The 16560-nt window shown below is 40.6% G+C and overlaps 1 protein-coding gene across 1 annotated transcript in view; it reads right to left on the minus strand.

Moving 5' to 3' along the window:
* The window catches only part of FSIP1 (fibrous sheath interacting protein 1), a 209435-nt gene that overhangs the window by 3479 nt on the left and 189396 nt on the right, over nucleotides 1–16560 (minus strand). The gene's annotated exons all lie outside the window — the stretch shown is intronic.

Raw genomic sequence — 16560 nt, forward strand, 5'->3', positions numbered from 1 at the left:
TTAAACCCTTTTACACATAAGACGAGTCACATTCTCATTTAATATTTATTGTACAATCACCACTGTAGAGCAAATACTAAATTTATTTTAATATTTATTGAATATTAAAATCAATATTCAAAATATCCAAAATCACTGCAGACAGTGGTTGCGGTCATGAAATTAAAAGATACTTGCTGACCAACCTAGTCAGCATATTAAAAACCAGAGACATTACTTTGCCAACAAAGGTCCATCTAGTCAAAGCCATGGTTTTTCCAGTAGTCATGTGTGGATGTGAAATCTGGACCATAAAGAAGGCTGAGTGCCAAAGAATGATGCTTTTGAACTGTGGTGCTGGAGAAGAATCTTGAGGAGCAAGATTCTTCAGCAAGGAGATCAAACCAGTCCATCCTAAAGGAAACCAGCCCTGACTATTCATTGCAAGGACGGATGCTGAAGCTGAAGCTCCAATACTTTGGCCACCTGGTATGAAGAGCTGACTCACTGGAAAAGACCCTGATGTTAGGAAAGACTGAAGGCAGGAGAAGGGGACAACAGAGGACGAGATGGTTGGATGGTATCACTGACTCAAAGAACATGAAGGACCAGGAAGTCTGGTGTGCTGCAGTCCATGGGGTCACAAAGAGTTGGACACGACTGAGTGACTGAACTGAACTGCACAGTCACCACAAGCTGTACACAAAATTTATAAGAAAAAGTGAAAGATAAGGGGCTTGCCTTCACTGAGCTTACAGCTATGGGACAGGTTTTTGGGTTTTGAACTAAAATGGTTATGAATTTGGAGACATACATCAAAATGATTATTATCATTATTATTTGCTTTGTACTAAGATTCCAGGAAGCTGGGTGAAACAAGAAGTAAATGTGACAGTTACAGTAGATAAGAACTGATCGCCCTTCATTTCTTCAATGTTAGAAACAAATTGAGACACTAACTGCAGTGGAATGTAAAAATTCTTCTAATCTTAGTAAGAAGCTTTTCATATAAGGCAGAATTGACAATAGCACCAAATAAAAGACAATAAAAGAGAATCAGGAGAAACTGGAACCCTCAAATACTGCAGGTGGGAATGTAAAGGAGGCAGCTGACTTGGGGAACATCTGACAGTTGCTCGAAAGGTTACCATAGACCCAGCAATTCTACTCCTAGGTATGTCCCCTAGAGAAACATGTTTGAGCTCAATCCCTCAGTCATGTCTGACTCTTTGTGACCCCATGGACTATAACCCACCAGGTTCCTCTGTCCATGGGATTCTTCAAGCAAGAATACTAGAGTGGGTTGCCATTCCCTCCTCCAGGGGATCTTCCTGACCCAGGGATTGAACCCACAATCTCCTGCATCTCCTGCACTGCAGGCAGACTTTTTTTTTTTTAACTGATGGCTGAGCCATCACAGAAGCCCCAAATGAAAATATGTATCTACCCAAAAACCTGCACACCATGATTAATAGCAGAATTACATATAACAGCCAAAAAGTTAGAAACAACTCAAATGTCCATCAGCTAATGAATGGATAAGGAGAATGTGGTAAATTCACACAAAAGAATATTATTCAATAATAAAAGAGTAAAGTACTGATACAAGCCACAACACGAATGAATCTTAAAAACATTATAATAAGTAAGGGGTCAGACACAAAAGGCCACATATTATATGATCCCATTGATATGAAGTGTCCAGACTAGGCAAATTCATAGAGTCATAAAGTAGGTTAGTGATCACCTAGGGCTGGGGGTTGGGGGAAAATGGGCACTGACTGTGAGTGGGTATGGTATTTTTCTCTAGGATAAGGGAAATATTGTAAAATTGATAGTGGTGATGAATGCAAAATTCTGTGAACATTCTAAAACCCACTGAATTGTATGGTATTGTTGAAATGTTACCCCAAAAAGGTTATATCCACATCCTAATCCCTGATACCTATGAAAGTCATCTCACTTGGGAAAAGCATCTTTACAGATATAATTAAGGATCTTGAGATAAGAGCATCCTGGATTATACAAGTGGGACCTATATTAATGAACAAATGTCCTTATAAGAGACAAGCAGAGGGAGATTTGAGACACGTGCAGAGAGAGAATGACAATGTGAAGACAGAGTCAGAGACTGGAGTGATATGGCCACAAAGCGAAGAAGCCAAAGAATGTCAACAGCCTGAGACAGTGGAAGAAGCGAGGAAGCATCCTTCCATAGAGCCTCCAGGCAGAGTGTGGCCTTGCTGACATCTTGACTTCAGACTTCGGCCTCCAGAACTCTGAGACGATAAATTTTTGTTGTGATCATGTGCTGTGGCAACTGTAGGAAATTAATGCAGGTGTTTTGGAGAAGGCAATGGCACCCCACTCCAGTCCTCTTGCCTGGAAAATCCCATGGATGGAGGAGCCTGGTAGGCTGCAGTCCATGGGGTTGCTAAGAGTCACGACTGAGCGACTTCACTTTCACTTTTCACTTTCATGCATTGGAGAAGGAAATGGCAACCCACTCCAGTGTTCTTGCCTGGAGAACCCCAGGGACGGGGGAGCCTGGTGGGCTGCCGTCTATGGGGTCGCACAGAGTCAGACACGACTGAAGTGACTTAGCAGCAGCAGCAACGCAGGTGTTTAGGGTAGATGTCGATAAAGCGGTTACTTTAAAAATCAATCTAATATTTAACAACAAATTATTTGAAGTTTCAGAGTACAATGAGAAATGTAGTGACACTGTCAATGCATGGAGAAGAAATATTAGCATGGACAAGAAGGTGGGATGTATGAGAAGTGCACCTCCGTGTCTCACGTGTGAGGTGAGGATTGATAAGCCCTCGGCACCACATCTTCATAAGTGCTAGTCCTTCCATCTGGAGCGCTCTCCTTCTCACCCAGTAAGTGACCACTCATCCTCAGAAGCTCAATTCAAACGCCACCTCCCCATCTCTCCAATCGTTCATCATTCCCTCTAGTGTTGCCAAATACTTTGTCCAGAAGCTCTTATACTTAGCCCCATATGCTGAGATTGTCTACTTTAAGTGCCTGCCTTCATCAATATCCTATGAAATAATTCAGAGCAGTGATCATGTCCTACTCACCTGATAACCTAGGAGCAGCATCCTTAATGAATGAATACGATGGAACCCTGGAGCAGGTTTTAGTCATAACTAAACAACAGAATCACCCAGACCCCATCCTCAGAAACTGGCTTTAAAAAACACAGATGCCCAGAGCCAACCCCTAGAAATTTATTTAATTCTGGAATGGAAACAAGGTATTAACCTGTTGTTAAATATTACCTGATGATTCTAATGTGCAGAGATAAGAAGCACTGTCTAAGGGATAGACTCAGTATAGCTTTACATGCCAGGCAGACCTGAGGCAGATGCCAAAGAGAGAGGTCTGAAAATCAAAAGTACACAAAGTACAGATGATCCCATACCAGCTAGGTATGTCTCCAAATAAAATACTAGCCATGAAAAAGTAGTAGAGAGCTAAAGAGTAGGACTAGCTTGCTCTCAAGGAGAAGACAATGGCAGCCCACTCCAGTCCTCTTGCCTGGAAAATCCCATGGATGGAGGAGTCTGGAAGGCTGCAGTCCATGGGGTCGCTAAGAGTCGGACACGACTGAGCATCTTCACTTTCACTTTTCACTTTCATGCATTGGAGAAGGAAATGGCAACCCACTCCAGTGTTCTTGCCTGGAGAATCCCAGGGACGGGGGAGCTTGGTGGGCTGCCGACTATGGGGTCGCACAGAGTCAGACACGACTGAAGCAACTTAGCAGCAGCAGCAGCAGCAACAGCTTGCTCTCAGTGGTGAAGAAGAAGGTTATACACAAGAAGGAAAAGTGGGATGGGTAGGGAGGTAAAAGGACAGTCTGGAGAAGGCAGTGTCTTCATTAAAATGAAATTCAAGAGGATAAAGCAGGGCTAGAGCAGGCAGGAAAAGAAGATACTTTCTGATATTATTTTCACCATCACCACATAGGCTATTTTTTTTATAATCCTAAAATAGAGAGACTAGTAAACCATCTAATTCAGATCTCAAACTTCAGTAATGGAGAAGGCAATGGCAACCCACTCCAGTGTTCTTGCCTAGAAAATCCCAGGGATGGGGGAGCCTGGTGGGCTGCCACCCATGGGGTTGCACAGAGTCAGACACGACTGAAGCGACTTAGCAGCAGCAGCAGCACACTTCAGAGTGCATACACCTACTGCAGGGCATCTTGTTAAAATGCAGAACCTGATATAGTAGGTCTGGGACTCTGCAGCTCTAACAAGCTCCTGAGGGATGCCAATACTGCTGGCTCATAAATCTAGTCTACAGTCATGATCTTCAGTAACTCATGTTTTCATTTTATTCAATTTGAATGATGCAGTGGAATCAGAAGTTCCCAATACTTGACAAAGTGATAAGTTCATTACAATTAAATATCAAAACTCTCCAACATACCATTGTTCACTTTATACTACTAAATAAAACAGTAGAGAAAGTGTTATTTTATGATAGAGAAAATAACCAGGGGGAAAATATTTCTATGAAGTCTACCCCAAGAAGAACTGAATTAGGGAGCTACAGTCAATAATTTTTTAATAAACTATAATGAAAAATAATTTCAAAAATAATATATGTGTATATGTATAAATGAATCACTTTGCTATTTATTTATTACCTTGCTAACCTGAAACACTGTAAATCAACTATACTTCAACAAAATATATATTAAGAAAAAAAAGAAAATTAGTTGAGAGTAACTTGAAAAAATAAATTCATCAGATACGAATTTACTATATACTAAGGTCTTACATAAAACGGGAATTAACACTGAGAATTCCTAATATGCCAACTGTGATATTTTGATTAAAGAAACTTTGGAGGGTTGGCTTACTAAGAGCATCTGAGAAGCAATTAGTAGACTTGGAAAAGTAATTTTACATGATAACTAGGAGGCCTGAAGGCACACACTATTTGAGAGAAAGAGAACTCCATCAAAGCAATGATGAGTTGAACATTACCCTACGAGCAGGACAAAATATTTTTATTGGAAAAAAAATCAGCTAGGAGTGGTAGTAATTTTCAGAATCTCACTGTTCTGCTGCAAACCAGTAAGACTATAGTACAAAAATATACATATACATTGTTGTATATATAGCACAACTCTCTCAAAACAATCTAATTCCCTTCAGACTGTTCAGGTGGTAGGAGCAAGGATATACACTCACTCACACCTCCTTCAAACCAACGAAACATCTTCCCCAAACCCAGTTTACCTGCACCCAGGCCCAACTGAGCAAGTTGCAATCAGATCCTTTGATGGGGAGAATTTTGAGATGAAATGTATTTGGACTATAAAGTTGTCATTATTTATCTTCATTACCTCCACCATAGTTTGGCCCCAGGTAAATAACAGAGAGGGAACACAGCTCCACCCATCAACAGAAAATTGCATTAAAGATTTACTGAGCATGGCCCCGCCCATCAGAACAAGATCCAGTTTCCCCTTCAGTCAGTCTCTTCCATTAGGAAGCTTCCATAAGCCTCTTATCCTTCTTCATCAGAGGGTAGACAGACTGAAAACCACAATCACAGAAAACTAACCAATCTGATCACATGGACCACAGCCTTGTCCAATTCTGTGAAACTATGAGCCATGCCATGTAGGGACATCCAAGACTGATGGGTGGGTCACGGTGGAGAGTTCTGACAAAACATGGTCCACTGGAGAAGAGAATGGCAAACCACTTCAGTTTTCTTGCCTTGAGAACCCTATGAACAGTATGAAAAGGTAAAAAGATAGGACACTGAAAGATGAACTCCCCAGGTTCGTAGGTGCCAATATGCTACTGGAGATCAGTGGAGATATAACTGCATAAAGAATGAAGAGAGGGAGCCAAAGCAAAACACCCAGTTGTAGATGTGACTGGTGATAGAAGTAAAGTCAAATGCTGTAAAGAACAATATTGCATAAGAACTTGGAATGTTAGGTGCACTTGGAATGAAACAAGACAAATTGGAAGTGATCAAACAAGATATGGCAAGAGTGAACATCAACATTTTAGGAATCAGTGAACTAAAATGGACTGGAAAACTCAATGACCACTATATCTACTACTGTGGGCAAGAATCCCTTAGAAGAAATGGAGTAGCCCTCATAATCAATAAAAGAGTCTGAAATGCAGTACTTGGATGCAATCTCAAAAACAACAGAATGATCTCTGTTCATTTCCAAAGCAAACCATTCAATATCACAGTAATCTAAGTCTATGCCCAGACCAGTAAGGCTGAAGAAGCTGAAGTTGAATGGTTCTATGAATACCTACAAGACCTTCTAGAATTAACACCCAAAAAGATGTCCTTTTCATTATAGGGGACTAGAATGCAAAAGTAGGAAGTCAAGAAATACCTGGAGTAACTGGCAAATTTGGCCTTGGAGTACAAAATGAAGCAGGGCAAAGGCTAACAGAGTTTTGCCAAGAGAACACACCGGTCATAGCAAACACCCTCTTTCCACAAAACAAGAGAAGACTCTACACATGGACATCACCAGATGGTCAACACTGAAATCAGATTGATTATATTCTTTTCAAGAAGCTCCATACAGTTAGAAAGAACAAACTGGGAGCTGACTGTGGCTCAGATCATGAACCCCTTATTGCCAAATTCAGACTTAAACTGAAGAAAGTAGGGAAAACCACTAGATCATTCAGGTATGACCTTCATCAAATCCCTTATGATTATACAGTGGAAGGTAGAAATAGATTCAAGGGATTAGATCTGATAGACATAGTGCCTGAGGAACTATGGACCAAGGTTTGTGATATACTAAACAGGAGACAGGGATCAAGACCATCCACAAGAAAAAGAAACCCAAAAAGGCAAAATGGTTGTCTGAGGAGGCCTTACAAATAGCTGTGAAAAGAAGAGAAGTAAAAGGCAAAGGAGAAAAGGAAAGATATATCCATTTGAATGCAGAGTTCCAAAGAATAGCAAGGAGAGATAAGAAAGCTTTCCACAGTGATCAGTGCAAAGAAAGAGAAGAAAACTATAGAATGCGGAAGACTAGAAATCTCTTCAAGAAAATTAGAGATACCAAGGGAACATTTCATGCAAAGATGGGCTCCATAAAGGACAGAAATAGTATGGACCTAACAGAAGCAGAAGATGTTAAGAAGAGGTGGCAAGAATACATGGAAGAACTATACAAAAAAGATCTTCATGACCCAGATAATCACGATGGTGTGATCACTCACCTAGAGCCAGACATACTGGAATGAAAAGTCAAGTGGGCCTTAGAAAGCATCACTACGAACAAAGCTAGTGGAGGTGATCGAATTCCAGTTGAGCTATTGCAAATCCTAAAAGATGATGCTCTGAAGTGCTGCACTCAGTATGCCAGCAAGTTTCGAAAACTCAGCAGTGGCCACAGGACTGGCAAAGGTCAGTTTTCATTCCAATCTCAAAGAAAGGCAATGCCAAAGAATGCTCAAACTACTGCACAATTGCACTCATCTTACACACTAGCAAAGTAATGCTCAAAATCCTCCAAGCCAGGCTTCAACACTACATGAACTATCAACTTCCAGAGCAAGATGGATTTAGAAAAGGCAGAGGAACCAGAGATCAAATTGCCAACATCCACTAGATTATCAAAAAAGCAAGAGACTTCCAGAAAAACATCTATTTCTGCTTTATTTATGCCAAAGCCTTTGACTATGTGGATCACAACAAACTGGAAAATTCTGAAAGAGATGGGAATACCAGACCACCTGACCTGCCTCTTGAGAAATCTGTATGCAAGTCAGGAAGCAACAGTTAGAACTGGACATGGAACAACAGACTGGTTCCAAATAGGAAAAGGAGTACATCAAGGCTGTATATTGTCACCCTGCTTATTTAACTTATATGCAGAGTACATCATAAGAAACGCTGGGCTGGAAAAAGCACAAGCTGGAATCAAGATTGCCGGGACAAATATCAATAACCTCAGATATGCAGATGACACCACCCTTATGGCAGAAAGTGAAGAGGAACTAAAAAATCTCTTGATGAAAGTGAAAGAGGAGAGTGAAAAAGTTGGCTTGAAGCTCAACATTCGGAAAGCTAAGATCATGGCAACTGGTCCCATTACTTCATGGGAAGTAGATGGGGAAACAGTGGAAACAGTGTCAGACTTTATTTTTTGGGGCTCCAAAATCACTGCAGGTGGTGACTGCAGCCATGAAATTAAAAGACACTTGCTCCTTGGCAGAAAAGTTATGACCAAACTAGACAGTATATTAAAAAGCAGAGACATTACTTTGCCAACAAAGGTTCATCTAGTCAAAGCTGTGGTTTTTCCAGTAGTCATGTATGGACGTGAGAGTTGGACTATAAAGAAAGCTGAGTGCCGAACAATTGATGCTTTTGAACTGTGGTGTTGCAGAAGACTCCTGAGAGTCACTTGGACTGCAAGGAGATCCAACCAGTCCATTCTGAAGGAGATCAGCCCTGGGATTTCTTTGGAAGGAATGATGCTAAAGCTGAAACTCCAATACTTTGACCACCTGATGTGAAGAACTGACTCATTGGAAAAGACCCTGATGCTGGGAAAGATTGAAGGCAGAAGGAGAAGGGGATGTCAGAGGAAGAGATGGTTGGATGGCATCACTGATTCAATGGGCATGAGTTTTAATAAACTCCAGGAGTTGGTGATGGACAGGGAGGCCTGGCATGCTGTAGTCCATGGGGTTGCAAAGAGTTGGACGTGACTGAGTGATTGAACTGAACTGAACTGAGAACTTGTTCTATCTGAGGACCCTAATAGGATAATGTAATTAGTTTTCTTATATATAAACTGAATGCCATATTTCTCAATATGCAGGGCAAAATCGGTCACTTGCATTAATTTGACAGATTGAGCACTCCACACCAGGAAGCCTGATTTTAATAAGTCTGGCTAGTACCTTGGCTGCTGCTGCTGCTGCTAAGTTGCTTCAGTCATGTCCGACTCCATGCGACCCCATAGGTGGCAGCCCACCAGGCTCCCCTGTCCCTGGGACTCTCCAGGCAAGAACACTGGAGTGGGTTGCATAAAACAGACAAGTAAAAAAATTCCCAGATGATCTCTACATTCATCCTGGTTAGGAATAATGTTCTAGTGGTTTGTAACAGAGCTTCTCAAACTTCACTGTAATTATCACAGGGGAGCTTATTAAAGTGCAAATTTTGTTTCAGTAGGCTTGGGGTGGGGCCTTAGGCCCTGAACTTCTAACAACGCTCCAGTAATTGGACAATATTCTAAGCAACAAAGGGTTATAACATGGGATGGATATCATATGGCCCCAAAGGGTCAAGCACATGAAGTAGAGAGGGCCAAATGCGGCCACGTTTTCTAGCAGAGTACATGCTCCTAAGGGGAATATTTGCTATTCGGCTCTCCTCCCCAAGTGTAAGACCTGCTGATTTGCTAGAAAAGTCAGAAATCTAGGCTTTTATGAGAAATCTGATGAAATGTTAAGTACTATGTAGGCCAGCCAAGTCCAATCACTGCACTAATCATTTTATGTGAATTTTCTCATTTGATTCTTATTACAATCCTAGAGGATAAGTACTAAAGCCATTTATCTTATAGATAAGGGAACCAAGGTAGAGAGGAGAGAGAGATTAAGTAACTTGCACAAGATCATCTGTTAAAAGTCAAGCAAAGATTCAAACGGAGGTCTGTCTCACTCACAGCCCATATTCCTAACCCCTAAACCAATCATGCTGGTGGGTGGTTGAGCCAGACATCTCTGCTCATCCTGATACTTAGCTGGACTCTGTTAACTTTATCCTTTGAGTAATTAATTTTCTCCTTGATTTTATGTTCTCAGTTTTAATTTAGAGTGACCAACCTTCCCAGTTTGCCAGAGATTGAGGGTTACCCAAGACAAGGGACATTCAGTGTAAAATCAGGACACTCCTGAGCAAACCAAGACAGTTGGTCTCCTTAGTTTTCATTTAATGGTGTTATGTTAAAAATAACCCTATCTGATTCACTGTTACATTTGTTATAGAAATTTTAAAAAACATTATTCAATAAATGGGTCCATCCTATGGGAAATTTCACTGTTTTCCTTGAAAAATTAGTGTAGTCTTGTCCCCCTTTTTTACTATGTGATTGACTTTGTGTCCTTTTATGCCTTACTCTATCTTTGTTATTTGCCAATCATATTTTCCTCTTAGTTACATGAATTTGTTCATAAGCAGCTCAAGCGCTTGATTAGAAAAAAAAAAAACTGTACATGCACAGATGCCTTTTTGATTATCTAGAAATCAATTCAGCATAAGAAGCTTTGATTAAGTACTAGACTAACCACAGACCTGCAGCACTAGCATACCTGGCAGTGTCTCCGTGGTTGATGTGATCAAAGACCACTTACTCCTCTCACACTTCCATGTGGGGGAACTTTCAGTGGGGATGCATCCAGCTTCACCCCCACCATGGGAAAGAACAGCCAGTTATCTGACTGGTGAGTCTAGCGGAAGAAACAGTATGCTCAACTCATTCCTCTCTCCAAGGGGGTCACCATTCTCTGCCAGGGTGCCCTTTGCTCCTCTGTACTACTGATCCACATGGACAGGTCTCCATAGGTGAGGCTTGATGATTTTCACCTTTGCCAGAGTGAGTATGTAGGTTTATCTTGAGGGCATAACATCAAAAAGACCATTTGGCTACCTACCCAGGTGGCATCAATCCCCTACTTTTCATCAGCAATAAAGCCAACCTCCTAATCTTCATTTCTCAGAATCTATACATCTCTCAGTTGGTTTGATAGGAGTGGGGAAGAGAAGACGCTATTTATCGGTCTTCTGAAACCCCAACAGTAGGTGAGTTTAACACTGAATTTATTAGACATTATATCCAAAAAGTCAAATAACAGTAGTTACCACTAAGCTTAAAGCACAGAATGAAAAATGAAGTATTTCAGGAGGGGGCAAGCAAGTGAAAGGACAGAAAGGCAGAGTGAAAGGACATGAAGCTCACAAACACGTCAAAAACACATCTAATGTGAAACAGTTCTCTCTGAAAACAAACTGGCAGGACTCATACAGCCAAGGCTATAAGAAAGATACACACAGAATTAGGAAGGGAAGAAAAGCAATCGGGACAGGACCTGGGCCCCTGGGAGAGGATTCAGATGAAAATGGAGATTACTCAAGCAGACACCTGCCCTGGAGAGTGAGCAATTCAAGCAATAGGTTGGGTGCTCCAGTCTGGGGTCTTACAGAGGGGAGATAAGCCCCTTGGCTTGTTGGAGGACCTCTGGAACAATTAGAAGGGTTGTGGGAAGCTTAGACTGTTCATATAAGGAGTGCATACACACTGGCTAGGCCTAAGGCAGGACAGAGAGACATTTGCTCTAGGAGCAGCTGGTTTTCCACACCTCCCTCGCCATGTGCCCCAGCCGAAGCTCCAGCCTGCTCACCCCATGCCACACCATGGCACTGAATCTGAGGTGCCCATGACCAAGAAACAACTCAACTGTAGGACACAGAGGTAACCCAGTCCTGAGGTGGAGTCTGGGTGGGACGGCAGTTGCCACTGTTGGCATTTACTCAAATGGAATCTCAGAAACTGCTCAGATCTCTGACAGCAATTGCTCCACCACAACTCACCTCCTGATACACATCAAGACTCCACATGGGCCCCAGTCAGCCCTGGAGAATGGTTCCACCACAGGGCAGGGGTGGTAGAAGCTGGGGGCAGTGATCAGTTGTGAGGGACAAAGGTTACTAGCACTCGAGCCTGCATCTGAGAAAAGACACGGTTGCCTCCATAAGTAGCACATCAGACTTCTGTCTGTGCAGGGACCTTACTTATTTCAGCAGCCCCCTTCTCTGGGGCAAGAGTTTTGAACAGGGAGAGGGAAAAACAGACACTTAAAAGCAGCAGAGTCAGCTCAGAAAGGAGGAGATAATAAAAATCAAAGAAGAAATAAATAGGGGCAAAAAATTAGAAAAGATCAATGAAACCAAGAGCTGTTTTTTTATAAAGATAACAAAAGGGAAGGGAAGAAGTAAAAGTCATATTTGTAGATGACATGATACTTTATATAGAAAACTCTAAATTCTCTACCTAAAACCCATTAGAACTAATAAATAGATTCAACAAGAGAACAGGATATAAGGTTAATACACAGAAGTCTATTGTTTTTCCATATACCAATAATACTATCAGAAAAAGAAAATTTTCCCTTTTAAAACCAATCTCTTTTAAAATCACATCAAAAAGAATAAAATATGTAGGAATTAACTTAACCAAGGAGGTAGAAGACCTATACTCTGAAAACTATAAAACATTTATATAAGAAATTGAAGAAGATACACAGAAATGGAAAATTATCCTGTGCTCTTGGATTGGAAGAATTAATATTGTTAAAATGGCCATACTACCCTATGCAATCTACAGATTTAATGCAATACTTATCAAAATGCTGCTGCTGCTGCTGTTGCTGCTGCTAAGTCGCTTCAGTCGTGTCCGAGTCTGTGTGACCCCATAGACGGCAGCCCACCAGGCTCCCCCAACCCTGGGATTCTCCAGGCAAGAACACTGGAGTGGGTTGCCATTGCCTTCTCCAATGCATGAAAGTGAAAAGTGAAAGTGAAGTCGCTCAGTCGTGTCCGACTCCTAGCGACCCCATGGACTGCAGCCTACCAGGCTCCTCCATCCATGGGATTTTCCAGGCAAGAGTACTGGAGTGGGGTGCCATTGCCTTCTCCGACTTATCAAAATACCCATGACATTTTCCATTTTCCACAGAACTAGAACAAATAATCCTAAAATTCATATGGAACCACAAAAGACCCCAAATTGCCAAAGCAATCTTGAGAAAAAATAAGAACAAAGCTGGATGTATAACCCTTTTAGACTTTAAACTATACCACAGAGCTACAGAAATCAAAACAGCATGGTACTGGCAGAAAAACAGGCATGTAGATCAGTGGAATGAACAGAGAGCCCAGAAATAAACCAATGCACCTATGGTCCATTCATCTATGACAAAGAAGGCAAGAATATGCAATGGAGAGAAAAATCTCTCTTTAATAAGTGGTGCTGGGAAAACTGGGCAACTACATGTAAAAGAATGAGGTTACAACATTTCCTCACAACATGTACAAAAATAAACTCAAAACAGATTAAAGGCATAAATGCAACAACTGAAACCATAAAACTCTTAGTAGACAAAATAGGCATAACATTTTTTGACATAAGTTGTAGTAACTTTTTTTAGTCTGTAGCCTAAGGCAAAAGAAATAAAAGCAAAAATAAACAAACAGAATCTAACTTAACTCCAAAGCTTTTGTGCAACAATAGAAGCCATCAGTGAAACAAAAAAACAACCTGCAGAATAGGAGAAAATATTTGCAAATGATATGACTAACAAGGGTTTAATATCTAAAATATATAAACAGTTAATATAACTCAATATCAAAAAAACAACCCAATCAAAAAATGAACAGGAGATCTCGATAGACATTTTTCCAAAGAGAACATGCAGATGACTAACAGGCACATAAAAAAGATATTCAACACTGTAATTGTCAGAGAAATGCAAATCAAAACAAAATGTGATATCACCTCACAACTGTCAGAATGGCTATCATCCAAAAGTCTACAAATAACACATGTTAGAGAGGATGTGGAATAAAGGGGCCCTTGTACACTGTCTGTGGGAATGTAAATTGGTACATTTACTGTGGAAAACCATACGTAGTTTCCTCAAAAAACTAAAAAGAGAACTACCATATGACCCAGGAATTCCACTCCTGGTTCTATACTCAGGAAAAAAAAAAAAAAGAAAAGACTAATTCAAAAAAACACATGGATCCCAAAGTTCTTAACAGTACTATTTACAATAGTCAAAATATGGATGCAATCCAAGTGACCATCAACAGAAAAATGCATAAAAAGTGACATATCTATCTACCTACCTACCTACAATGGAATATTGCTGCTGCTGCTAAGTCGCTTCAGTTGTGTCCAACCTTGTGCAATCCCAGAGACGGCATCCCACCAGGCTCCCCCGTCCCTGGGATTCTCAAGGCAAGAACACTGGAGTGGGGTGCCAGTTCCTTCTCCAATGCATGAAAGTGAAAAGTGAAAGTGAAGTTGCTCAGTCGTGTCCAACTCTTCGCGAGCCCGTGGACTGTAGCCTACCAGGCTCCTCCATCCATGGGATTTTCCAGGCAAGAGTACTGGAGTGGGGTGCCATTGCCTTCTCCAATAATGGAATATTATTCAGCCATAAAAAGAATGAAATTCTACCATTTACAGCAATACAAATGAACTTGGAGTATATTATACTTAAGTCAGAGAAAGAAAGACAAATACTGTATAATATCAATTCCATGTGGAATCTAAAAGATAATACAAATCAATGTATACAGCAAAACAGAAACTGACTCACACACGGAGAAAACAAATTAATGGTTCCCAGAGGGGAGAGGGAAGGGGAAGGGGTAAGTTAGTGATATGTGATGAAGAGATACAAACTACTACGTGTAAAATAGATAAGCAACAAAAATATATAGCACAGGGAATTCTAGACATTATCTTGTAATAGCCACTAATAGAGTATAATATGCAAAAATATTGAATCACTATGCTACACACCTGAAACCAATATTGTAAATCAACCACACTTCCCCCAAAATGAGGTACTTCACACTGGAAACCTCTAATACATCTGTGAAGCAAATCCTTATCTTCAATACCACAACTGAAATCGGTCCTCAGTGTCACTAGATGTGGACCCCAATGCGTTTGAACTGTGGTGTTGGAGAAGACTCTTGAGAGTCCCTTGGACTGCAAGGAGATCCAACCAGTCCATCCTAAAGGAAATCAGTCCTGAGTGTTCACTGGAAGGACTGATGCTGAAGCTGAAACTCCAGTACTTTGGCCACCTGATGCAAAGAGCTGACTCATTTAAAAAGACCATGATGCTGGGAAAGATTGAGGGCAGGAGAAGAAGGGGACAACAGAGGATGAGATGGTTGGATGGCATCACCGACTCAATGGACATGGGTTTGGGTAAACTCCGGGAGTTGGTGATAGACAGGGAGGCCTGGCATGCTGCAGGTCATGGGGTCACAAAGAGTCAGACACGACTGAGTACTGAACTGAAGTTTTATCTGACTCTATCTTTTAGAAGCAGAATTTTAAAATTCATAACAGACCTCAGTTCATGTAGGAAAATAAAACAATATATTTGCTACTTAAAGAGAAAATGATGAATGATTCTTCTTATTTTCTTCCTGTCTGCTTACAGAAATCTCATCTGAATCATGTATTCACACATATCTATTTCCTGAGAAAGAGAGGGAATATAACATAACAGCTGAATACACTGTAATTTCTCATTATAATTACATCTTTAAAAGACTTTTTCCCAGGAAAACTGGTTTAGCATTTACTTTTGGGGTTCACTTTTGCATAAATCACATAATGTCCAATTTGGTATTTTAGAATAAATTGATTAGCAAGTTATTTTAATAATTGTAAATATTGAGGTCAGTAAAAGAAAAATTCCCAGATTCAGATAGGCTGACAAGCATCCAAAATAATAATGTAGGATTTATTCCTTAAAGTTTATCATGTAATAAACAGAAAGTAAAATATGGTTCATATATTCACATCTATTCTATCTTAAACCTCCATAATCACAAGGTTGTTTTAGTAAAATACTAGGAATATCTAGAGCCATCAGAGGCATGTTTTCAGAAGTTAAAGGTAAATCACCATAACTTCTTTCCATTATGTCACATTACATTCTGCTGCTGCTGCTGCTAAGTCACTTCAGTCGTGTCCGACTCTGTGCGACCCCATAGACGGCAGCCCATCAGGCTCCACCGTCCCTCGGATTCTCCAGGCAAGAACACTGGAGTGGGTTGCCAGTTCCTTCTCCAATGCATGAAAGTGAAAAGGGAAAGTGAAGTCGCTCAGTCGTGTCCGACTCTTAGCGACCCCATGGAATGCGGCCTACCAGGCTCTTAAATTCTAGTTCATTCCATATTTTCATGCTCCACTTGGCGACAGATGTACATCAGTATGACTGACATTCACATGGAAGTAGTGTCATATCCCAGTAAAATACTCTTCTCAACCCCCACATACTGATTCCATGAGAATGAGACCCCATACACAATAAATCATCATACCCACCTGAATAAGTTTTGATTACAGTTGACAAAAAAGAAATCCCAATACTTTCTTCCTAATAAAACCTTTTTGTCCAAAGAGAAAAATACACTGCAATTTTAGAGTAGAACAAAGTTTTTACAGTCTATTTGTTAAGTGAAGAAGGTTAGTGGGAGAAGACAGCCCACACTCATTTAACTGAATTATCTGTTGTAAGTAAACTCTGTTGCTAGGTAAAAAGAGTATAGTTTGTGGAATTTCACTAAAAAAAGAAAAAAGAAAAAAGTTCCAAATCTTTATATAGAATATCAGGCTTGCATAATTCTTAAGCAATACCACGTGCTTTCATTCATAATGCGAAGAATAAATTTGAACTGCATTTTCAGTGTATTATACTAAAACTAGGGATTCCCAGATGGTGCTAATGG

Source organism: Bos javanicus, chromosome 10, assembly GCF_032452875.1.
Source record: "Bos javanicus breed banteng chromosome 10, ARS-OSU_banteng_1.0, whole genome shotgun sequence".
Classification (NCBI taxonomy): domain Eukaryota; kingdom Metazoa; phylum Chordata; class Mammalia; order Artiodactyla; family Bovidae; genus Bos; species Bos javanicus.